General features: G+C 38.1%; 2 protein-coding genes across 12 annotated transcripts in view; one reads left to right on the top strand and one right to left on the bottom strand.

Annotated features, from left to right (window-relative positions):
- Positions 1-26,978, bottom strand: part of MED12L (mediator complex subunit 12L) — a 363,255-nt gene that overhangs the window by 185,790 nt on the left and 150,487 nt on the right. The gene's annotated exons all lie outside the window — the stretch shown is intronic.
- P2RY14 (purinergic receptor P2Y14) overlaps positions 1-26,978 on the top strand; it is a 63,670-nt gene that overhangs the window by 27,199 nt on the left and 9,493 nt on the right. For 2 of the 7 annotated variants that reach the window (XM_017522857.2, XM_017522852.2), the window contains exon 1: positions 5,192-8,272. The exons of 3 other annotated variants lie outside the window; for them this stretch is intronic. The gene's annotated coding sequence lies outside the window, so the exon portion shown is untranslated. Of the gene's footprint in view, positions 1-5,190; positions 8,273-25,139; positions 25,246-26,978 lie in introns of those variants that run through there. 2 more of the 7 variants (XM_017522853.2, XM_037736432.1) reach the window with 2 other exon arrangements.

Genomic DNA, 26,978 nt, shown 5'->3' with positions numbered 1-26,978 from the left:
AAAAAAAAAAAAAAAACCCAGAATGGATTAATAACCAGTCAGCTGAACTAACAAAATATTAACAAAACGCTCTGCTCATTTGAGTTTTTGTTCTAACAAAGAAAAATAAATGTTTCCTGCCTTTACTATTATTTAGCATCTCTTAGGTCTTAAAATAAGAGAAACATTTTTAAAATGTTTCTAAACATTAAATGTTTCAAAATAAGAAAAATATTATTTAGCATCTTCACATTGCTAAATAATATAATCACTTTAATAAGTTTTTGTCTTTCCTGTATGGCGGCATTCTGTTGTGATTTCTGCCAATGGGAAGGTACTTTGGGACCACATGTTTTGCCTACATTAGGAAAAAAATAGCAAAACCCTAAGAAATTTCTGCGGTTGAGAAGAAGGGAAGAAAGATAGAGCCATGCTTATTCACACTCCTTGTAGAGACAGAATGGGAATGGCAATGGGGGCAATGGAAAGACCACCAGCTCTGGTTGATCCTGGATGTGTCTTCATCCCTTCCATACTGAGACCACAGAGTAAAGCACAGATGAGAATGTATCCTATCACCTCAGGCATGTTGAGGCAAAAATGTAAAGCTCTGAGAAGCACTCCATCATGGCTGCCCCATCCTTAATGGTTTGAGTTCACCAGGCTACTGCATATGAGATCTTATTTCTTCTTGTATTATAGTTTGGAAATACTTTCTGTGAGTTATGTATGGCTGTATATCTAAAAGAACTTTCCCATAACCACAGTGGCTGGGTCAAAGAACTAGTCAAATTTGCATCTTTCCATAACAATTAACATTCATTAAAAACACAAAGCATAGCATTCTATTTCCATCTACCACATGTTCAACAATGCAGTTTTGAAAACACTGTAAAGCGACAATTAGCCTGTCATAGTAAAAAGAGCCCCTATCATTTACTAACCTTAGAGCTGGGCATTACAGTAAGAAAATACACCTTATGTGATTTAAACTTCCAACAACTTTAATGAGGAAGGTAGTACTAGGCTCTTTTTGCAGATGAGGAAACAGACTGAGAGAGATTATATAACTAGCCCAAGGTCCCTGGTTTATAAGAGGCAGAGCTGCTGGCTTTTATATCCAAATTTAACTCTATATATCACATATGTAGCATTAACTACAAAGAATTACAATTAATCAAATCCTGACTTTGTCTCCATGCTGGAGTAAATAAGTTCACTATTTTTTTCTTCATTTGTCTTGGATAAAACACTAGCTATGGCCAAAGTTTTCATCTCGGGGCCAGTTCTGATGGACTTTCTGAGCTCCCCTATAGAAGGACTGGAAAGCTACAGGAAAAAAGGCGTGTGCTCAGAGATGTCTGCAAAGGCCCACAAAAGCACAGACCCTCTTCCTCAGCCATCGCAGAGCCACAGCTGGTGGGTATTTACACCCCACCGCCTCCCCAACCTCACACTGTCCACCCCCGCCAAATGCCTTTTCTGCTGAGCAATTTAACTGCCATGGACTTTCTGTCTACTCTACTGTATGCTCATTATCTACACACTCCCTCCAACTTTTGAATTATGGCAAAAGTTGAGGTAGATATAAGTCACACTGTATGTCACACATGAAGGGTAGCCATTAGTATAAATCCCAAAATAGCCTTTTTACAAACAAATGGAAGTCACTGTATCCCTCTCACATTCCCTGTTGTCTATTAGTTCAATCCTCAGATTGCTTATTCTTACATGAAACTGGTCTCCAAACAGTTTCATCAATTCCATAAGCCAATCCTCAGCCTGCCTATTTGTGACTCGAAAGTTCCTATCTTTTGAGTCCTTCTCTACATTTTTAAACGAATACAAGCAAAGTCCTTTCTTATTATGATACTATATTCATGTTAAGTATAATATAAGGTTTCTGGGAAAACTACAAAAAAAGAGCAGCAAGGCAAAGTATCAGAATCTGATTTAGACTTTTGGTAGCAGATAAATCTCAACTAGGAAGGCAAGAACGAAAAACACAGTTTTGGAAGGTGTCTATATATCACGTATGTGACATTAACAAGACAGCAATAATTGCAACCTGCCAAAAGCAAAATGCCTAAAACTGGTAAGCTAGAAGGTTTCTCCAGTGAAATATAACACAAAGTTATTAATAACGAGCACACTTACAACACAAATCTCCTCTGCCTGTTGAGCTGTGCTAAGAAGCATCTATGCTGTAAAAGTTTTAACATCTACATAAACATACACTTGAACTTCACATATTTCTCTAAATGCAGCTGTTCACAAAAGTACTTTTAAGCTTATACATACACTTCTACCTAAGAGCTAGTTTAAATAAGGTTTGGTTTAATATATAATATAGAAATAATAAGAGCTAACATTTATATAGCATGTTTACATATAGCTAACATTTATATAACATTTATATAGAACAAATTATAAATGGGAAAATGGGCAGGCAGAACCCGGGGGAAGCCTGCCCTTATTAGACACAACAAGACGGCAAGGTTTCTCCTGGTCATTAGATGAAATGCCTCTGCTACAAGTAAAACTCATATAGCTCTAGTTATGTGAATGAAAGATGCTGATTTATCCAAAAAATTATGTACATAATTATAAAAGGGAAACATGCAGGGTGAGCTAGCTAAATCCTCATCTTCCACATAAAGAAGTAGACAGATACTTTCAAAAGCCAAGAACCTACAGTTACACAGGAAATACAGGCACTACTATCTAAAAATAGCTAAAAGGAGAAAGAGGCAGCTACTAGGGCATAAGAAAAGGGAATAGACTGCTATATTTTTCATTCTAAGTTTTAAAAAATTGTTTCTTATACCTTTGATAAATCTTAAAAGTTTAACAAAAAAACAAAAATTTTAAAAAAGATCTATCAAATGTATACGTTTCTTGGACAAGAAGAAGAAAAAAGGAAAAGTAACGGAGTCCCCACTGATTAAATGCAATCACCTTGGATATAAAAGACTTTTTTCAGTGGAGCTAAGTCTTAGGAGTCAAGTGTCCACAGATTGCTCTCAGCAAAAGGATGATGTTCCAAGCTCAAAAAGTCATCCTGGACAGCCTGACAATATTGATGACAGAGGCTGCAGAAAAGTCAACTGCCCCACTCCATTCCCCAGGCAGGCCAAATGACTCCATGAATGAGACTGAAGCAACATCAACAAAATACCCACCTCCCCAAACCCTCACCCTGACAAAAAAAGAAAAAAATCAGAAGACACAGCCATCACCATCTGTGATACAGTACAAGGCCTGAGGGGTGGCCTAAGCAGAATGAAATTAAGCACTATAGGAATTCAGAGAGAAGAAAACATTCATTCTCAGTAAGAAGATAAAGGAAAGCTCCACAAAAATGGAATTTAAGAGGGTCCTGGCGAGGATTAGGAAACAGCCTACCAAAGACCAGAGGTGACAAAACAGATGGTGTGTTTGGAAATGAACATGGTCGAAGCCATACTAAAGTGTATATCTTATGCTGCTGATGCTCCACTCAAAACTGGAGCAAGGGGTAAGAGCGGAAGGCCCCTGGGACAGTCAATGGTTTCCTGCACAGTGTGAAACTGTAGACATGATCAATCTGACTGCAGTGTATGTGCCTCTCAAATTAACTCATTTATAGGAATATACTCTCCATATTTAACTTGGCTTCTTTTTCTTGGAACAGGCTCTTAAATCCCAGAAACTGACATTTATCTGATTATACAGAGTGCCTGTCATGACCCCAGATCACCAAAAGTCCTTAGCTGCGTGCTAGTTGATTCTGTCAATACATTTTCCTTACGATTTCCCAAGAGTGTTAACCTCAAAATACAGGGACTTTAGTTTCAGGCAGTATCAGTTCTCCCTTTAGCTCACAAAATGCAGTATTTATTTTAGGGGTAAGTCTCCTTAAAATAAATATTCCCCTAAATATATACATATTCCCTATGTCATTTTAATGTAGTACATGCTCCTTCTAACACTACAATCATTGTTTTAAATCAATAAAACAGGACCAGGTTTGATCCGCACAACCCCAAATAGCAGTTCTGGTTAAAATATACACATTTTACTCAAGGTTTTCTGGACAAGTTCTAGGAGTTAGTAGATTACATATGAACAAACCTATTCCTTCACAGTAAACTGAGTATGTATAAAAGACAGTCTATTTTTACACATCATAAGCCTTCAAAAATAAAAAAGAACATATTAACTTTTACTTTTTTACTTTTACTCTGGCCTTTATCAATGTTTAGAAGTATCATTTACGAAACACAACTATAAGCAAAACTTGAAAGAAGGACAAAATTAAGGAAGCAACACATCTTTACTTTTATATTCCTTTAACTCAATGAATAAAAATATCAGGTGCCGAAAGATACAAAATGAAGACACTGCCCTGGCTCTTAACAGCTCACAATCTAATTGGCAGAAACAACTGGCAGATAATCAAAAATCAGTATTGATGCCGGAGGTTGCAATTTTGTGTGTGAAAAATCAGACCTTGGCAATAACCTTGAGCAGCAGGATATAAATAACTCCCAAAAGCTTAACATTCCAATAATGGAACACTAGGCATAAATAGGTTAAGCACTACTCCTGGGTGTACCTCACACAGTATTTAATATAGAAGGTTACTAATATATGATTAGTTGGTTGACTGGATAAAGAGATGCATAGAAGAACAAATGAATTGAGATACGACTAATACTTCTTGGTAACAGACAGGAAGGTGAGTTTATTCTCCATAGGGAGGGAGGGAATGGGTAGTTCAGGAAAAGCCTCCCATAGGAAAGGGTGAGCCAACTGCATCTGAAAGTAGTGTTTCCACAGGGATGATAAACACTGAGGATAAACAGAACTCAGACAAATTTATTATACAGCTATGTAATTATTTCAAGTTATGTTAAAAGAACCACAAAATCTGTTACTTGAAAGCTATTTTTACTTAGGATGAGGGTAAACATTTTTTTTTTTTTTGAGACGGAGTTTCACTCATGTTACCCAGGCTGGAGTGCAATGGTGCGGTCTCGGCTCACCACAACCTCCGCCTCCTGGGTTCAGGCAATTCTCCTGCCTCAGCCTCCCGAGTAGCTGGGACTACAGGCACGCACCACCATGCCCAGCTAATTTTTTGTACTTTTAGTAGAGACGGGGTTTCACCATGTTGACCAGGATGGTCTCGATCTCTTGACCTCATGATCCACCCACCTCAGCCTCCCGAAGTGCTAGGATTACAGGCTTGAGCCACCGCGCCCGGCCAACATTTAATTTTTAAGGTGATTCCATGTACATAAATATCAGATATACACAGATCAGGTGGCATGTGGATATAAAAAAGATCGAGAAGTACACAAATAGCTGAAATTTTTAAAAATGCAATTCAAATTCAGGGTAAGCCAGGTGAAAGGAGAGAAAAATTATTCCAGAGAGCTATTCTAGGCAGAGGAAAGATCTTAGGCCCAAGCAAGGGAGCAAGAGCCACAGATATTCACAGAACGTTCAAACAGGTGAGTGTTGCTGTGATATACAGATCAAGGCAAATAGTGGCTGAAGAAGAGGTTTCAAATTACAGAGAACTCAGTACCGAATTAAACACCATGAACTTATCTTGTAAGAGTTAGAGACCCACAAAAGGGACATAGCTCTGCTTGTATTTTGAGGGATTCTTCTCATGGGTGAGTGGAGGACAGACCCTGTGGGTGGGAGAGAGACTGAAGGCAGGGAACACCAACAAAAAATGACCTGAGGTTTGGTGGGAATAACAGTCAAGAAATACTTAAGAATTTAAAAAAAAAAAAATCACCAGGCTCTGGCGACTGACTGGCTGAGAATGGATGAGACAGAGTGTTTAATGGTTGACAGCCTGGGTGGTGGGTAGATAGTGTTATCACAAATTGAGAGAGAAGGACATATTGAGTAGGAAGAACCCAAGGAACATCTGGGTAGAAAGATGCAAGGAACAACAGTGTACAGAGGTGCAAGGTATTGAGAAAGGCCGGCAGAGATGTCACAAGTGCTAGCTAACAGGGCAGGACAAGGGCAGAGAAAGGCAAAAGCATGGGGCAGAGGATGGAATCCATAAAACATCAACATTTAAGGGCAAGCCCTTAATCATGGAGGAACAGTGTCAGAAAGGTACAAGAACCGTAGGCCAAAGTACCAAGGAAAGAATCACCATCAAAAGCTGCCTTAATGTCTCATATCCATTAAGATGGCTACTACTAGAAAAAGAACAAACACAACACACAAATGGAAAACAAGTGTTAGCAAAGATGTGGGGAAACTGGCACCCTTGTGCACCGTTGGTGGGAACCTAAAATGGTTCAGCCTCTATGGAAAACAGTACAGCAATTCCTTTAGAAAATTAACATAGGACTACCATATGATCCAGCAATTTTGCTTCTGGGCATATAACCAAAAGAACTGAAAGCAGGGTCTTAAAAAGATATTTGCACACCTGTTTTCATAGCAGCATTGTCCACAATAGCCAAAAGGTGGAGGCTACCCAAGGGACAATGGACAGGTGAACAAAATGTGTTATATACATACAACGGAACATTCATTCTTAAAAAGAAATGAATTCTGTCACATGCTACAACATGGATGAACCTGAAAGACATTATGCTAGGTAAATTAAGCCAGTCACAAAAGGACAAATGCTGTATGATCTCACTTCTATGAGATAGCTAGAATAGTCAATTTTGTAGAGAAGAATGGTAGGTACCAGGGACTAGAGGCAAGGGAAAATGGGGAATTATTATTTAATGAGTACAGAATTTTAGTTTTGCAAGATGAAAAGAGTTCTAGAGATGGATGGTGATGATGGCTGCACAATAATGTGAATGTAATTAACATCACTGAACACTTGAAAATAGTTAAGTTCGTCAATGTTATGTGGATTTCACCACAATCCCCAAAAACTACCTCTAAGACAAAAAATAATCTTTCAAAATGTCCACTTGGATTGAGCAATTCGCAGTGAGGAGGTCTTTGGCAGTTCTGGAGAAGTGCTGAGGACAGAGGGCAGAGTGGATGGACTAGATTACAGAGTGAATGGGAAAGTATAGACAGCAAATGCAGATCATTTCCAACAAGTTTGGATAAGAAGATAAAGGTATCACTTGGATGACTGCTAATAAAGAGGACTCACACTTAAGGGAGAGTCTGAGGGTTTTCCTATTATTTGACAATGACAATAGGCATGATTGATCATGAGCATGCCTCTCTAGGACAGCAGGAAAGAAACTGGTCAAATGGGTAATGTTGATGTTATAGGCCCTAAACTGGATGAATTCAAGTAGATGGAGTAAAGGAGACCCAGGCCTTTCCTCCTTAAAGATGTATTATGATTGTATTAATCCAGAGCATAATTTCAGAGAGCCACAGAAATAATTTGTTAAAGAAGGAAATATCTTGACATTGGAGCCAACCCAGGACAGAAACAGAATGTTATGAAACCAGATTTAAGTCAAGAGGGTAATGCGAAGAAAGATTAGAGACCCCAAAGCCCCAATTCAAGGCTGGAAATGTGTCAGGAAAACAGATGAAGTAGAGGAGGCACTGTCATGCATCAAGTCCATCCCTAGAACAGGATAAGTCTAGAGGAGCAAATCCCCCAAGTCCCAGAGGAGATAGTATAGTCCTTTCAATATCTCTTCACATTAGACAGTTATCTTGCTCTGCACCAATCAAGACCCTCAGGTTAACACCTACTTAAACAGCTTTCCCGCCTCCTTCCCTGGCACTGAAAGGAGAAAACGTGCAAATGTTCTACTGTCAAATATTTTTTGGTTTTGAACAACTTTCAAAAAGTTAGTTTGAAGCCATGTGAATTACAACTTAAAAATACTTCCCAATAAATACAGAAGCTATTATTACAACAGCTTCACAGGAAAAGGTCATAAACAAGCATGGGAAAGATGTAGCCTCCTGCTGGCTGGAGTTCTCACTTGCTGGGTCTCTTTCCACAGCTGGTTTCATACAATTTACTATTTAGTCAGGCCTTGGTAATCTATAACCCTAAGCAAATCCAAATCAGATCCAAGTTATACAAGCACATATTAGAACTGGGCTCCAAAGAACCCTGGACATCTGTAGTACCTGACATTCAAGCATTTGGCAAGATGTCAATATTTCAGAGAGCACTTTAAATGTTTTGATTTGAGAGCTAATGCAGTGCTTCCCACTGGTCAACACGAGCAGTCCAGGCAGAAAGCAAAATCTATTTCCTTCTACATCAAATGCTACACTCAGTTGCTGATCCTATCTTGCCAACAGAGAACCTAAGAGACTGGAAAAATTGGTAAGTAAGAAAATTCCATTTAATGCCAAATACAGTTAAATAATATTTGCAATTCTAATAGAAAATGGCTTTGTGTGGTGCTGATGTCCTAAATTCTTCTTTTTTTAATGGATGGAATCACAGAGTTATCGGCTAGGCAAGACTTTTCCAAATTCAAGTAATAAACCAAGTCTAGTTAACTTTTCCCGGTAAATATGCTTTTTTAATTTGATAAGGCATGATTTCCTTTCATGCGGCTCATGTATTAGGCATTAGGAAATTCCTATTTTAAAAAATTTGTAAAGTTACTTTAGGAGACAGTCAGATGGGTATGTGGGTAGTGAGAAAAGTTAGTATTTGATATGAGAAGGTAGACCAGTACAGCTGGGTTATGATGCATGTAATCCTCAGAGCAAAGGCAGTCTAATAAAGAACGAAGATACTGAAGAAAGAAAACAAAAACTAAATGGTTTGGTTTAAAAGCACAAAACGCTAAAACTCCACAAAAACTGAAACCAAAGGTGAAATACTTCATGCAAGGCAGCTGTGAAGTCTTCCCTGAAATATTAAATGCACAGGTCACTAGTATGGATTTAATGGTGAGTCACAATTTATTTTCAAAGGAAATAAACAGGAATTAAATAGGTTTCATAGTTGCTATTTTATTTTTTATTAGTGTCTTAGGTTTTAATTTTCCTTGCCTTAATTCTTCTGATTCCTCCCTCTCGGCATGAAACATTTAAATAACAAACATTCAGAGCATTTTTTGTTTTAATTTGTGGATGGCAAGGACAAGGAATACTAAATTGGCTGTTGTTTTTCTATAAATTATGTAGTAATTTCTAAAAATCTAGACTAATAATTCAGAAACTTAATACATTCTTAGAATCTGCTCCAGATTATTTCCCAGGATCCCCCCACCAAAAAAGAAAGAAAGTAAACAAAAGAAAATCTTTTTAAAAGGAGTTCTGTCTTCTGAAGAAATTATAACAATGTTGCAACTAAGGGAAGGCAGAGCCTTTTTAAAACCTGTGACTCTTGTCAACAAATTACTCTCTAAATGAAGAAAATGCAACTTCTTAAGTCCTAATTCACTTTTATACCTCACAAGTTTATTGCCAGTATTCCACAATCAAAGAAAGCATTCACAAGAGAAATGGAAAAAAAAAATTGTGTGTATGGGTATATGTGTATATATAAATATACATATATATATTATATATATATAAAATATCCCACTATGTGTGTATATATACACATTTACATAATCCACTGTGAAGGTGTGTGTTTGTGTGTGTGTGTGTATCCTAGTTAACATAATTAAATTGACTAGCATTTGCAACTCTCCACATCAGTCCATCAGTCCCATCCATTATAGGGAAGATGCTTCATTGCCTTTAGTATTTCTTGAACACAAAATATTTTACAGGTTGCTAGAGATCAAGGGGAACAAATCTAGAGTAAAAGTTTTGTTTTGAAAAATACAATAAAATGTAGGTTTACTTGCCTTTTGCCATACTATACTGATACAAATTCATGTATTTTAACATTTGTAATTTTACTAATAACTTTTGTATTGCCACTTTTTGAGATAAAAAATAGTAAAATATCAGCAATCTGATGACTCAACCTAATAAAGAGATACAGCCTCAAAAGGCAATGCCAGATGCCAAGGGGTAAGGAGAAAACCACTAATGATATTTTACATAATTTTTACGTGATCGCAAGATCTAAGACTTCTAACTAACACTTCCAAGTAGAAGTACTAAACTCTCATGAGTATAGTACCCTGTTTTTAATAAAAGGCTTTACACAGAAACTCTCATCTCATTGGAAGTTTGCAGCAACCAGGAGCCACTGGGAAAGGCCTTCTATTCTTGCGCCTGTTTTACCAATTAATAAATGAGGTTCTAGAGAGGCTCAGTGACTCAGGCAAGATGACACAGTTTATCAAGACCAAGCATGGTACTTTAAGAATAAAATCATCTGGCTTCACATCCACTGCCCTTTCACCTATCGCTCCTTGTCTCTGACCCAAGGAAATGACCAGGTCCAATAAATACCGGGATTTATATATAAATACAAGTTAGAGATGCAAGAGTGTACAAAACTGGTCAGTCCCTTTACTGCATGTTTACAAAACAATGGCAATAATCACACTGTATAAAACAGTCAATATTATTGGGACTCAGCTTTTTATAGAAGCAATCTTGCATGGTGGATAAAGGAGATGCTTATAGATAAACAACTAGGTTTGAATCTGCCATGATCGTCAGCTACACCTTTTGTTTTGTTTTTTAGCTCTTTTCACCTGTGACCCTCTTCTGTGCCACTTCCTATTAAATAGATTTTTAAAAAGATAAAGCCAAACAGCTGCTGAGAAACTAAATAAGACATATGAGTACCTGGCACACAGCAGCTATTCAATAAAAATGGAGTTCCCTTCCCATCATTGCTAATAATTTATTAGGTTAATAGTGTAAAATGCCACTGAAAATTGCTTGAGCTGTAATCTGAGAGTCAGAGGACCAAAAAAGAAATCATACAAATAAACGGAAAAGAGTACCTCTCCCAATTTACCTGCTATCGCTCCCACAAAAAACTGGGCATCGTGCATCGTGTCAGTACAAATGTAGTGAGCATCTATCAACACACACCCACTGACTACTTACTACCATAAGTAACCTACACTTTAAACAATGGGGCAATTCCTTCCAGACCAGAACAGTGGGCCTGACAATTATGGAGCCTGGAGTTCTGGGTTAGGGGCTGTGAGAGCCACAGGCGGCGGCCATTACAAAAAAATTGGTGGGAGAAAGACATGAGGATTATTACTTGTGTGATTCACACATTTGGTGGGTGGATAAACAAATAACCTTAAAAAAAAATCTCAAGAAAACAAAGTGAAATATATGTGTTCTGTGTAAGTGACAAAGATGAACTTGGGAAGTTTTGTATATTTTTAAATTTAATTATTCTTCATAAAATCTGGTGTCCTTTTTTGATATTTATAGACAGTTCAGTATAATACATATATTTAATAGCTTAAAAGCTGAAATATTAAAACATGCAAACTAACAACAACAACAAAATCTCTTATTAGGAAATATAGCTAAATATATTTTAGTTGAGAATTCTGAAATTTTTGGTCTCAGGATCTTTTTACTCTTAAAAAAGTACTAAGGACCTCAAGGAGCTTTTTTTTGTGTACACCTATCCATATTTATTATATTAGAAATCAAAATTATAACAGTTATAAAACCTTTAAATAGCATATGTTAACATAAGTAACATTTTTATAAAAAAATGTTTTCAAAAAAATTTATGTCAAGAAGTGGCATTATTCTACATTTTTGCAAATCTCCTTAACATCTGGCCTAGAGAAGACAGCTGGGTTCTCATATCCACTTCCATGTCCAATCTCTTCCAAAACGTTTAGGTTAAAAGTATGTTGAAGAAACACCAATCTCATACAGATAAATAATGGCCTTCTGCATTTTCTTATTTGATAGCACAAAACGCAACAGGTGGTTTTTTAAAGCATGACTGTAATTTTGGATCTAAAACCATATCAATGAATATTTTATACGTGATAACATTGAAATGTTTTGGTCTGTTTTGTCCTTTAAGTGGATGTTTTACTTATGCTCAATTTTATAACATCATGCATTGGTCATGCAGAGAAAATACATTCATGCAGAAATTTATAACTATAAACACTTTTCATTCTACAGTACCAAAAAATCATACTAATATTGCCCCTCCTCTCAGTGTCAATACCAGAAAGCTACAAAACTCACAACAGCAGACAGAAGCTTTCCAAAATTCTGCTTTCAGATTGAAAGCTCGAATTTTGTCATTGTCAAAAATTGTCTCTCAGTTCAGTTTTGAGAAAATGTTTGCCCAACACCCAAGTCAAATTATTATACTTTATCATTCTATTAAGTAAAAACGGTGTTCCATGAAAAATGCATCTAATTCAGCTTATAACTCAATTACGCAAGTGTTCATTCCTCTAGCCAATCACCTTAAGTAGCAAATGTACTTTTTACATAATTACTATTTTGGCATACAAAATATTAAAAAGACACAAATCTCATGGTTGAGATTTAATAAAATAATTAGTATTCCTTTATTAAGCAATTGGTAACTCTGGTTTTTCTTTTTATTGTTTAAGATCATACATCAGTAAGGTATAAAATGCGATGAACAGTTGAGTGCACTGCCTTGATTTGTGCTAAGACACCTGAACATTTTACACATCATGGCTTTTGCACCATCAATGCAAATTTCAACACAATAAAAATGGCAAACAACATCTCAGTACTCATAAAGATGGATTTGATTTCATAGTGTCCCTGAAAGGGTGTCAAGGGCCCCTATGGTTCTGCAGACCACACTTTAAAATCCACTGTTCTAGACATTAGGACAGAAAAGTTTTAAGATAAAAAAAACATGAGTGAGAAAAGGAGAAAATTATAATTTTATCATTAAAATTGGTAAATTTTGCTTCTTGAAATATAACTGTAAAAGTAAAAAAGACAAGTCACAATCTAGAAACCCTATTTACAGTAGAGACACCAAATAAAATATCAATGATATTCAAAGAAGTACTACAAACAATAAGAGCATAAACAACCCAACAGAAAAATAAGCAGAAAACATGACTAGACATTTCATAGAAATAGTCAGTGACCATATGAAGAGATGCCCATATCATTTGAGATCACTGTACAAATGAAGAACACAATGTAGTAACATTTCATAAGCAAAAACTTTTAAATCTCAAAAGATAAAATGTCAGAGAGGATTGATTCCCACAGGATCACTACACATCATTAGTAGGAATATAAACTACTGTAACTTCTTTGGAAAACAGCTTGGCCGCGAGGCCCAGCACTTTGGGAGGCCAAGATGGGTGGATCACCTGAGGTCAGGAATTCGAGACAAGCCTGGCCAACAGGGTGAAACCTATCTGTACTAAAAATACAAAATATTAGCCGAGCATGGTGGCTGGCACCTGTAGCTCCAGCTACTTGAGAGGTTGAGGGAGGAAAATCGCTTGAACCCAAGAGGTGGAGGTTGCAGTGAGCCAAGATCGTGCCACTGCACTCCAGCCTGAACGACAGAGCGAGACTCCATCTTCAAAAAACAACAAACAGTTTGGCATCATTTCCTAAAGTTTAACATTTATACTGTCTGTGACTCAGCAGTTTAACTCCTAGGTGTATACCCACAAGAAACTTCCAAATGTCCATCAATAGGCAACAAGGATATGCATCTCGGCGTGACTCGCAAGGGCAAAAATCTGGAAATACCCCAAATACAAGGAATTGAATTAACTATGACACAGTCACATAATGGAATGCTATACTGTGATCAAAACAAAATTAGTGATAGTAAAATTATATGTGTGAAATCAAATTCTATATATTTATATGTCAGCAAAATATATAGAAAAATCATTAAAAAGATTACAGTTTTAAAATTGTAACTTCATACACACATGCACACACACTTTTAGGAATTCATATAGATGTTACAAAAATATATAAAACAGGAAAGTGAAAGACTGAAGAACACAGGATTCAGGTAATGTGGAATAAAAGTATCCAGTGAGATGGCATGGGGGATGGCATCTAGACAAGAGCAGCTGCTTACTGTCAAGGTCTTGGCTTTCGTTTTGGTTACTGAGTCTGAAGGAGATTATTATCATTAAGAATAACAAAATAAATCTGTAAAAAGCCATCCTTGCCTGAATGCTACATAACAAGAATGTGCCATGAATCAAGAATTATGACTATTCTAATTTTGCGATCCAAAGATTTAAAAGGATATCTCCATATGTTAATCTATTATGCACAAAGAAGTGACAATTCAAAATATAAAAGTACATTTTCAAACTCGAGAAGTGCTGAACAAATTCATCATTTGACAGTTAAGGAAATTCTTAATTTGACCAAAGTTGTATGAGTAAGTTCATTCTGAAATTCCATAAATATTCATTGGGCTTCTACTGTAGGGCAGGCTCTATTCTGGGACCTCCTAATTTTGCCATGAACAAGAGAAATAAATTCTGGTCTGGCAAAGCTTACCTGTAAGAAGGGCTGTATGTAAGAATAGGGGGAGAGGAGAAGAAATAAGTTAAAAAAATATATTAGGTTGGTGCAAAAGTAATTGTAGTTTTTGCCATTTTAAGTAATCACAAAAACCATGATTACTTTTGCACCAACCTAATATTTTAAACAACAAAGGAAGACAAAGAGAAAACAAACCATAGTAAAAGACTAGAGAATGCCACGTAGGGGTATGGCTGTGTTACATGCTGTGAACAAGAAAGGCCTTTCTGAGAAGGTGACATTTTAAGAGACCAGCATGTGGCAGCCACACAAACGTACCAGAGACAATCACAGGCAGAAGCCAGCTCCAAGGACGTCTGCCTAAGTGAGTTAGTTGCTTTTAGATCTTTACAGAATCAAACTTTAACCCCACTATAAGGAATATTCAAATATACTTGAACATTCCTGCTACTCTATGCAGAGCTTGACAAAATTCAGCTGGTCATGCTTGCAGGGCCCTGCCCCCATCAGTTTGCAAAGGTCCAGAAACCTTTCACAATTTAATGAAACTAACGAAAACCTGTACCTGCTCAGAGTTCTGCCAGACACTGGATGACCAAAAAGCGCGAGTGGGTAGGTTAAGCTTTTACTTTTTATTTTGAATTTTTGTTTCACTGGACCAAAGTACCTAAGTAGCTTAATAATCTACATCTACAGGGAATATTGGTTTGCTTGCCAAAGGCACTAAGTGTCTGCTACCCTGCTTTCTTTGCAACCTCTACCACATACAAAAAAATGCACCTGAACTTTTTTCACAAGTTTACCATGACCATGATGTGGTTAGAAACAGAAGAGATGGAAGAAAATTCACTGGAACTTTTGCTGCTGCAGGCTAGATAGATTCACACTATAAGTAAAAGAGTAACACAGCTGAGCAGAGGCCTCTCTGCTGCTACCCACCAGGAGAGTGATGGTGACCCCTGGCTAAGGAACCTGAGAGCAGGGTCAATGACAGTCCACATTATAAGGGCATCACTTCTGCCAGGCTCCTCCCAGATATTTACTAGAGAGGCATTCAACCAAGTTAACATACAGGTTGGATATTACAGTCACTGAGTCTTCAAAGAGTTGAGTCCCAGTTGTAGGTGCTCTGGTTACCATATCTGGGAACTTACTCAACCCATTAAGCTCCCTTCACCTTTCTTCCTGTGTAAAATAAGGAGATTTTTGGTCATTCATCAGAAAGTTTATATAGCACCTAATATGAACCATTTGCTGGGTTAAGTGAAAATGCAAAGCTCTCACCCCATACAGTAAAACAGACAAGCTAGTAAAAACAAATACTTTCAACAGGATGCAATATTCTCTATTGATTAAGGCTGTAAATTGTCAATGACCTCGACTCAAATCTCAGCTCTACCACATACTATCTACAATATTTAAGACAGCTTATCCAAGCTCTCTAGGCATTGGTATCCTCAAATATAAAACAGGACTACTTCTATCTTGTCAGGACCACTTGAAGCTTTAAAAGTTACTAACTGTAGTTATTTAGTTTCACTGCTGCATAAAATTTCACTAGGCAAATAATTGGTTTTTTTTTTTTTTTTTTTACCCATTCTCCTGTCAATAATCACCTGGGTTATTTCCACATTTTTGCTATTATAAACAGTGCGTCTGTGAGCGTTGTTGTTCACACATCCTGGCATGCATCCGCAAGAGTTTTCTAAGACATACAGCTAAAAGTGAAAATGCTCAGCTATAGGGTGAGTGAACGCTCATCTTCACCAAGTATTTCCAATTCCCCTTCCAAAGTGATACACTTTTTAAGTTTCTCTACTCAGCATTATGTTTTTAAAGCCCTAAATGACTACATATAGCATGAACAATTTTTACAAAGGAATGTATGTACATATGGATTAAAATCATTAGTTTTAAAAGGGAGGAAAAAAGAAACACAATTCAGGACAGTTACCTCAGGGCAGAGAAAGGCAGATGGCAGAGGAAGAGCAGGAATGGTCCAAGGGTGCCCGTGGGACTCCTGCTCTCAAGTCGGTGCTGTGTTCTTTTTGTTGTGCTTTAACTTATACTACATATAGTCTTTTCAAAGTATCAAATATTCCATTGAAAATAAAGACTATTTTTAAAAGTAATTAGGACTGTCTGTTTGGTACAACACAAAGCTCAAAATGAATGGCAGCTATTGCTACAGAATGTGATGAGAATAAGAGATGACAAGGTAGCGTAGCTTATGGTGAGGCAAGACTCAACTCAGCAAACATGAGTGCGCTTCCCTGTGGAGGTGAAGCAGCTGGGCTCATCAATATCCACAGCTGCAAATGACCCAGATCTGCAGAAACTAGAGATGTTCAGGGAAGGAGGGGAAAGAAATGGGGCTGCTCAGATGCCAGAACAGCAGGCTCTGAGCTCCAAGAGGGCAGGGACAATGTTGGTGTTTTTCACTGCTTTATCACCAATAGCATACACACTATTTGGTAACAGGTGTTAAAAGAATATTTGATAGGTGAAAAGAAAATTTTGTTTTATAGATGATGTTTTTAAACAATGTTTTGTTTTTCTTTTTGTTTTTTTTTTGTTGTTGTTGTTGAGACAGCGTCTGGGTCTGTCGCCCAGGCTGGAGTGCAGTGGCGTGATCTCGGCTCACCACAATCCCTGCCTCCCAGGTTCAAGCGATTCTCCTGCCCCAGCCTCCTGAGTAGCTGGAACCACAGGCACGTGCCACCATGCCCGGCTAATTTTTTTTTATTTTTATTTTTAGTAGAAACGGGGTTTCACCGTGTTAGCCAGGATGGTCTCGATCTCCTGACCTTGTGATCTGCCCACCTTGGCCTCAGAAAGTGCTGGGATTACAGACGTGAGCCACCACCCCTGGCCAACACTTTTTTTTTTTTTTTTTTTTTTTTTTTTTGGTAAAAACAAAAAACAAACTTCTAGGTTCAGGGGTACATGCAAAGGTTTATTACATAGGTAAACTCATGTCACAGGGGTTTGTTGCAGATTTGTCAGGTACTAAGCCTAGTACCCAATAGTTATCTTTTCCGCTCCTTTCCCTCCTACCACCCTCCACCCTAAAGCAGGCCCCAGTGTCTATTGTTCCCTTCATGTGCGTGAGTTCTTGTTATTTAGCTCCCACTTATAAGAGAGAAGACACAGTATTTGGTTTTCCATTCCTGTGTTAGTTTGCTAAGGATAATGATTTCGCGCTCCATCCATATTCCTACAAAAGACATGATCTCATTATTTTTTATGGCTGCATGGTATTCCATGGTGTATATGTGCCATATTTTCTTTATCCAATCTGTCATTGATGGGCATTTAGGTTGATCCCATGCCTTTGCTATTGTGAAATAGTGCTGAAATGAACATTCATGTACATGTATCTTTATGATAGAATGATTTATATTCCTCTGTATATATATATGCATGCCCAGTAATGGGATTGCTGGGTCAAATAGTAGCTCTGTTTTCACACCAATCAGAATGACTATTATTAAAAAGGCAAAAAATAACAGATGCTGGCAAGGTTGCAGAGAAAAGAGAACACTTATACACACTGGTGGGAGTGCAAATTAGTTCAACCATTGTGGAAAGCAATGTTGTTAATGCTCAAAGAACTACAAACAATATTTTAAATAAAGACTGCTTTGGCATAGAAGAATAGATAGAAAGGGAAAAGAAAATGGCCCAAAATAGAACAAGAAACACCAATTCTAAGGATGGATAGTGGAGACCCCACAAGAAAGTAAGAAGGAAAAGTGAGAAAAAGCAGAGACATCCAGGAGACTGTTATTAGGCATTTATTACCTATCAGGCACTGAGCTCAGAACTATCCCCTCAAAACTAATACACACATATGTATGCATATATGCATATATCAGCAAAAAAGTACATAAATACACAAGTTTATATACACATACAACATAACACTTTGTTTTCTTGTACCGAAGCACTTTGAAAATAAGCTGCAGGTAATCATGAGCCTTCCCTTCTAAATACTTCATATGCATCTCTAAATACTCTCTCGCTTGCTCACACCGTTAATATTTCTGGGAAGACTATTATTCAGTAATATCATCTAATCTAGAATCTGTATTCAGATTTACACAACTGTCTCAAAACAATTTGTATGGCTCTTTCCCCCACAGTCAACAATCACCACTCATTCATGGTGTTATTTCTCTTTGGCTTCTTTTAATCTAGGACTATCTGCTTCTAGCCCATCATGTTTGTTTATTTCTCACGGCATTTATTTTTTTAAAAAAAAGAATCTAGGCTGGTTATTTTATCAAATGTTCCATGTTCTAAATTTGTCTGATTGCTCACTGAAGATTTCTGATACAGTTTATTACAAAGCTATGATGTATACATCTAATTGCATCATATTAGGAGGCACACAATGTCAAACTATCTCATTTTTGGTAGGTTTCATCATTCAGTGATCACCAGATCTCCTTGCTGAGAGGTATACCTTTTATTACTCTAAATGACAAGGGAGTATGCTTTCAGACTGAAAGATCCTATTCTCTCACGCCCATTCACCCAGTGGCTTTTGGCCACAATTGAAGATTGGTGCCTGAATCAGTTATCGCACTGAGGTTGCAAAATGGTGATGTCCTAAATTCTACCCTTCTTCTACCTTTACTATTCAGCATTCTTCTGTAAACAAGAGCTTTCTCATTTGCATCCTACCTTTTTATAGTCTGTACATTTAACGTCACCATAAACTCCTGAATTTGCTTTGGTTTTCGATGTATTTTCATCTGTTACTAACATTCTCATTAATACCCAAATTGCCCAGATCTAAGAGTGCCCTCAAGTGGGCTTCTGTGTCCTTTTTTAGCATTTCCCCATTGGTCTGAGCACTTCCTTGCTTTCTGACCCAAAGATGTCACATTTCAGCTTATACTTTTCCTATGTCTGATCTGAAATCAGTTATTTCTCTTAAGGAGCCCTGGTTCCTTTCAGGGGATAGTGAGAGTTCTAAACAAGATGAGCTCACTGACACAGGGAAGTCACTACTTCTGCATTAGCAGGGGGGTTTTACTTTTGTTTAGATGAGCTCACTGACACCGGGAAGTCACTACTTCTGCATTAGCAGGCGGGTTTTACTTTTGTTATTTAAAAATGGCTTGATCAAGTTTACAGCTACTGGGGTGTCGTGATTTCCGGACATACAGATTTTTTTACTTTGTTTTATTAAGGACTTTGAGCAGGTTTAAAGTTTGAAGGGAAGTAGCCTCTAGACAGAAAGAGATGCTGAAAATACTAAAGAGAAAAGCAGTAACACATACAGTTCAAAGAAAGATTAGGAGGGAGCAGGTGTAAAGCTGCATTTAAAAAATAAAAAGCATGGAGTAAAACAAAACTAGTCCTGGCATGTTTCACACAATCCAAGGACGTCATGAGCATCAAAGTATAGTGTATAGCATAAATAGAAACGAGTGTTTAACAGATTTTTTTTACATAGAGATATTATATCCAAGGCAATAATGAAATGGCATCTAACAGCTCCCCTGGGGCAGGGCAAGACATAAGACTATTTTCTTACACTGTACCTAAGTGACTCCTATTGAAATTCATTGGACAGGTGGAGCATCACAAAAGATCTAAAAAAGACATGTACATTCAACAACAGATCCCAACATGTGAGCCTAGGACTCATAAAAAGTAAAGGTCTTTGATTTCAAATACAACTTGAACACCATCTTCAAGCTACATAAAAATGCACCTTTCACCCTTAAGTCCTACTAAGTTTGCAACTAACACAGTTGCTCTATTGTTGTATGCTCTATTTAATGAAACACAAATTCGTTTAACTGTTAAACTCATAAGTTATTACCACAGTGTGTTTTACTAAAATCAAAGATCCTTCTAATAGAGATTAATACACAAAAAAGGGAGGAAACATACAACACTTTGGGTTAGAAAGTATATGGGAATCACTTCTGTCCAGTATTTCTACTCCCACTTAAAATTCTGGATATTTAAATTCTTTTCCTTTGGCTATATAAGCCTAATCTTGAACAAACATACAAGTGGTTGATATTTCGCTAAGCAGTTAAAGCTGTTGTTTTCTCACAAATGGAAATCTGTATCCATCTTCGCAGCAAAGGATAACTACTCATGGTCTAACTAATGGTCTAAAAGCCCCATGATCTGCAGATCTGAGTACTGCTTGCCTGAGAAATGCAAACACCATCTCAGTGAGGCAAAAAGAGGTCAAGGATTCATTTCCTTGCCTGGCCCCAGGGAATAGGACCACATATTCCAAAACAATGCCGCAGAAGAACAGCCTGGAAAAAATTCAGTAATTCAGGCAACTCAACCTAGTTCCAGGAGAAAAAGGAACTTGAGTTATGCAGAGCTTTGTGCCACTCTCATGAAAGATTAGCCTTGTGTATGGACTGCTAAACAAGAACTGAAACACTCTGTGCTTCCCACATAAGCTCTATTGCTGAGTGCCACTTCCTGTGACCACAACAGAGGGGTTATCAGAAACAAAACCTCTCCCGATTTGTCCCGTGTGCAAGCACCGCTGGGCCACACGCTTGAAGAAGCTCAGAGCACTTGGCAAAGGGTCTACTGAGCCTGCTGCAGCCCTGCATTTCAGTGCAGAAGAGACTTAAATAAACTTGGAGAAGCAGGGGAAACTGTCAGGAGCCTGCCCTGGGGGAAGGACTAGGAGACTGAGTCCCAAAGGCATTTGTTTATTCTGTTATCAGCTGAGTCACTCCCTATATGCGCAATGTTCCCACTGAGTCACACCCTGCCTCACACCAGGTATTTGATTCTTAAGGAAACAGGAACCCTGGAGGTAGCTACTACTTCCCCTTCATTTTAGACATGTAAAAACTGATACACAACGGCAATTAGTAATTATTGCAATATCCTAGCTTTTAAGAAATTGAGCCATGCATGTAGCCAAGGCCCACTGCATCCCACAAGCATGCAGGTAATCATTATGCTGCACTATCTGTCCACTATTCCAGCCGAGCAGTAAATAAAGCCTACTTCACATTCCTAGATCTTAGCATATGGATTACTTATTGCTGATGAGTTATTCAATTACAGTTAAGGTTTGATCCCAACAAGAAAGCTAAAGTCTCTTCCTGTATCAAAACAATCTCAAATATACCTACGACTAAGGGGCCATTCCAGTCGTTCTCAAGAAAATTTAGAAATGTCTGGGGACATGTCTGGTTGTGCAAATCATGGGTTTCTACTGGCACTTAATGGATACAGGCCAGGGATGTGGCTAAACAACCAACAATGCACAAGACAGCCCATCCACATGAAACTGAAACCCAAAACACAGTCAACAGTGAGTGTCAAGTTGAGAAACCCTGGACTATTCCAAACATGACGGGTGAAAACTTGCAAATCCATCCTGACTAGGGTAAAGGCTAATAGTGGATGGCTATTTTCCTGGCCCCCAAAGTTCAGCACTGGGCAAGACTGTATGACCACGTATCCATCGGAGGTCACGAGGTGCCTATGCCACACCTCACCCTCCACTGGCAGCTCCCATGATCCACTTGCATAATCACAAAGTGAAGACAGGCTGGAGTTCTTAGACACGCCCAATATGCCAGACTCCAACTCTGCCACAAGCTCTGCTAAAAGTGTTTTAAGGGAAGTGGTTAGAAAACAAAGACTATGTTTGGACATTATCAGTTTATAATCCATCCTAATCCAGCCCCTATTCTATGCATAATCGAAAGTTGGATCTATTTGTAGCAGAAATTCAGATTTCTTTTATCTTCATGGGTTGTAAAGTTTGTGAATAGGAAGATCAAGAGGGAATCAACAGAGGGCTGAGTTTATGCATCGGTGGAAGAGGAAGTTCTTGGGTATCTGCAATTCGGCCTAAGAACACTCAGATATTTCTAAACGTAAAAACTTTAGCACAGCTCCTCACTGAAAGTATGTGACCACAGCATTCAGCCAATTTTAAGTTATATTAACACATGTTGGTCACTGACCTGGATTCTAACTGAAGGTAAAGTCAATGGGTCATAGCAAGAGTTAGGATCAAGTGACCTGATCAAGAGCTCACATCTAATGTCACAGAAAACTGGCTGAAGGTAACAGCAGGGAGCAGAGCAGCAAGCAGTGCCAGGAGCCCCAGGGGATCCACCTGTGGCATCCAAACCAGATGCAGCAAATCCGGGTTTTTCCCTACAGAAGAGTTTCCACCATTTATAGGTTAATGTTACTTGTTGTAATCACCATTCATGATGTTCGACTCTATAGTTCTCTTTATGTCAGTGGAGATAGAAAGCTGGGTCAAAATTAAAATCAGAAATTCATTTTAAACACTTTTAGAAACTGGCAAATAAAAAGAAGGTTCTGTATGCTGCAGTTTCTGCAAGATAACTGAAGAAACTGAAGGCATCCACATCGTGCAGAACCTTAAACTCAGATGAAAAAAAATAATATATACTCTCAAGCGTACACACATGCACATTCCTTTCCTGAAAAAATAGAAAATACTGGCTGATTCCTCAAGATGCGACTCCAGGAAAATGTTGAAGGGACTGTGTACAGGATCATAGAAAACATGCTGCCTCCACATTCTTTCAGGAGCAAGGGAGACCTGGCTTGGAGTCAAGCAGACATTAGTCTGAATACTGTCTGGCTATGAGCTAGCTGCCCTTTGATGAGTTATGTAACCATTTTAAGAATCAGTTTCTTCATCTGTAAAACGGTGGTAAAGGCTACTCATTGGCAAGCCTTCATCACGTTACCCAAGATCTTAGGCCATCCACGTTCCCCACCATGATAGCATCTCGTGGCAGTCTTGATGCGTGTTCCTATAGCTCTCTCACCCCAAAACAACTTCCCTCTTCTTAGCCCTGCTAAAACCAACTCATTTGTCAATATTCATTATCACATGCTCCAGGAAGGCTGCCCTGATGCCACCATTCCTGAAGCTGGATATGTGCTCACTCTGTTCCTGCACTTCTTTCTTCAATGATGGTCCAATGTCACACCTTGAAGTGTCCCTCTGTTCAGCCTCCCCCTAGACTGGAATCTTCCTGAGAGTTCCCTGATATGTTTCCACGGGGCATGGCAAGCAAGTTCTGATGGCTTTAGTGAGAAAATGAACAAAAGCCTTGGCAAAGGAAGAAATATCAGGGATAAAGAGGAGCCAAAGGTTACAATGTACTTTAGAAACAGAAGATTTCAACAAGGGGAAATCAATGACATCTAATGCTGCAAAGAGGTCAGGAAACAGGATAACTGAGAAAAAGACAACAGACTTAAAAATTAGGTCCCTGACAGCTTCTGAGAAGTGTGGTGAGTGTCAAACATTTAATGCTCTGGGTGATGAAAAAAGATAAGGGGTGGGAGGGTTCCTTCTTCTGAGGGTGAAGGAGAAAGTGAGATTCTCCTTGATTGAGCCTAGAGAGGGCACAGACAAGAGTGCCCAGGAATGCAGAACAGGGATGAGACAGCCACTGGCAGGATCTGACAGAAAGCTGCAGTGGTTTCAGTGTCCCTTTCAAAATTCATTTGAAATTGATTTGCCATTGTGATGGCATTAAGAGGTGGGACCTTTAAGAGATGATTCAGTCATGAGGGCAAAGGCCTCGTGAACAAATTAATGATACTATCACAGAAGTTGGCCCTCTTTTTCTCTCAGTCTTGCATGCTCACTTGCCCTTCCACCACGACGCAGCAGGAAGGACTCACTAGATGCATCCCCTCCAACCTGGGCTTCACAGAATCCAGAACCATGAGCGAAATTCATTTTATTTCTTTATAAATGACTCGATCTGTAGTATTCTGTTACAGCAGCAGACAACAGACTAACACAGGAGCTAAGTAGAAGAAGGATTTCTGAGAAATAAGGGGAATGTAGCCAATTATAGAGAAAGAACAGTAACTTCTGTGAAATTGATTTGCATCGTGGACAGGTCTATGACTTAGAAGTACAGTACATTGTTTACCTAGCCCTAAGGAGTCACAGTGATGGGAGAGAAAGCCAGGGCCAATAGGCAGGGTGAAAGAAGTTCAAAAATATCCAGCTCTCCGTGGGAAAAGGCTAGGAGCCTCATGACAGACAGAATTAAGAAGCTCTAGTAAATAATATGAAATATTTTAAAGATACAAAATATATTTTAATAACATGACTATAAATATATGACACATAAATACTATGAAAACCATGTAGAAGATCACACAGGCATCAAAAAAAAAAGTGTTACACATTAGGGCAAGAGAGATTAAAGTGGCAAGAAAATGGCTTTAGTAAGTTTAGAAACGTATACAATGATTACATACATCTATACTATTTTCTACTGGCAAAGAATCAGCTAGATAACAAGTATTTATCTCATAGAAAAAGGTCCAGAGCACCATAATACATGGTGCTTTTGATGTCTGGACTGAGAGGAAGGAAAAAAATATAAAAGTTGTGCCTTTATAGGAACTGAACAAAGAACAGGAAGAAAAAAGCACATCATAAGTGGGTACTGATAAAAGGATTATTTGAAGGCAATCCATTCTTCATAGATACTTTTATTTCTAATTATGAAATAATTTAAATATACAAAACAAAACTGTAGACACTAATGTTGGTAACACCAATGTACTAGTCACTAGTGTTAACAGATAGTAACATTAGGCATATTTGACTCAAAATTTAAGAAATAAAATATCACAGATACAGCAAAATCCAAACACCCTACCACTTACAAGCTCCCACTTGTAAGTTAAAACGTGGTATTTGGTTGGGTGTAAGGAGGCTGGACTTGCTCCTACTTCCCTCTCTGGAAGTAAGCAATATTCTTTTCTTCTTTTAGGTTCAGCAGTTACATGTGCAAATTTGTTATCTGGGTATATTGTCTGACACTATCCTTTTGGGCTTCTATTGAACCAACACCCAAATAGTGAACATAGAACCCAAGAGTAAGTTTTTCTACCATTTTCCCCCTTCCTACCTTCCTGCTTTTGGAGTCTCCATCGTCTACTGTTCCCACCTTTGTGTCCATGTGTATCCAATGTTTAGCTCCCACTTATAAGTGAAAATATGTGGTATTTTGTTTTTCGTTTCTGTGTTAATTCACTTAGGATAATTCACTTAGGCCTCTAGCTACATCCAAGTTGCTGCAAAGGACATGATTTATTTTGTATGGCTGCATAGTATTCCATGGTGTATATGTACTATATTTTCTTTAACCAATCCACCACTGATGGGGCACCTAGGTTGATTCTATGGTTTTGCTGTTGTGAATAATGCTATAATAAACATGTGAGTGAAGGTGTCTTTTTGGTAAAACAATTTGTTTTCCTTTGAGTATATACCCAGTAATGGAATTGCTAGGTGAAATGATAATTTTATGTTTAGTTCTATGAGAAATCGCTATACTGCTTTCAATAGGGACTGAACTAATTTACAATCCCACGTATATAAGTGTTCTTTTTCTGCAATCTTGCTGACATCTTTTTTTTTTTTTGACTTTTCAATAAAAGCATCAATGTTGTGAGATTAGAGTATATCATTTACAACCAGCACATGTTCCCTACTGCCCTAGGCCATTGAGATTATTACTCCATGCAGAACTTAATCTCCTTTGTTCCAAAGAAAACTTCATGATCTTTTAGGAATATTCTAAGTAAATATAAGATGATCACAATCACCACCTCTCAAGTAGGTATAAAATACTTATTTACATTTCCAAGAGACCATAAGGATGGGAAGATTATGATGAAATGTAATGAATAAACTTGGTCAAAGATCCTAGATTTAAGGGCTACCTGGAATATAATTTTTGTCTAAAGTCCCAACTACAACAAAAATATTTCACTCTCATCACCATTTAGCTAACTCACAGAGTAGTACATGGGCCAGCAGCATATGATGCTGTATTAGCTATTTTCACACTGCTGATAAAGACACACTTGAGACTGGGAAATTTACAAAAGAGGTTGACTGGACTTACAGTTTCACATGGCTGAGGAGGCCTCACAATCATGGTAGAAGGTGAAAGGCACATCTCACATGGCAGCAGACAAGGAAAGAGAGCTTGTTCTGGACAACTCCCATTTTTAAAATCATCAGATCTCATGAGACCCATTTACTATCACAGGAACAGCACAGAAAGACCTACTTCCATAATTCAATCATCTCCCACCAGGTCCCTCCCACAACACATGGCAGTTATAGGAGACACAAGATGAGAGTTGAGTGGGGACGCAGAGCCAAACCATATCTTCCATCCCTGGCCCCTCCCAAATCTCACATCTTCATATTTCAAAACAAATCATGTCTTCCCAACAGTCCCCCAATGCCTCAATTCATTTCAGCATTAACTCAAAAGTCCACAGTCCAAAGTCTCATCTGAGACAAAGCAAGTCCCTCTGCCTATGAGCCTGCAAAATCAAAAGCAAGTTAGTTACTTCCTAGATACAATAGGGGTACAGGCATTGGGTAAATACAGCCATTCTAAATGAGAGGAACTGGCCAAAACAACGAGGCTACAAGCCCTACCTAAATCCAAAATCCAGCAGGGCAGTCATATCTTAAAGTTCCAAAATGATCTCCTTTGACACCACGTCTCACACCCAGGTCACACAATGCAAGAGGTGGGTTCCCATGGTCTTGGGGAGCTCCACCTCTGTGGCTTTACAGGGTATAGCCA

Source organism: Cebus imitator, unplaced genomic scaffold (assembly GCF_001604975.1).
Source record: "Cebus imitator isolate Cc_AM_T3 unplaced genomic scaffold, Cebus_imitator-1.0 Scaffold25, whole genome shotgun sequence".
In the NCBI taxonomy this organism is placed as follows: Eukaryota; Metazoa; Chordata; class Mammalia; order Primates; family Cebidae; genus Cebus; species Cebus imitator.
The sequence above is the reverse complement of the archived record's forward strand: the minus strand, read 5'-3'. Positions and strand labels throughout refer to the sequence as shown.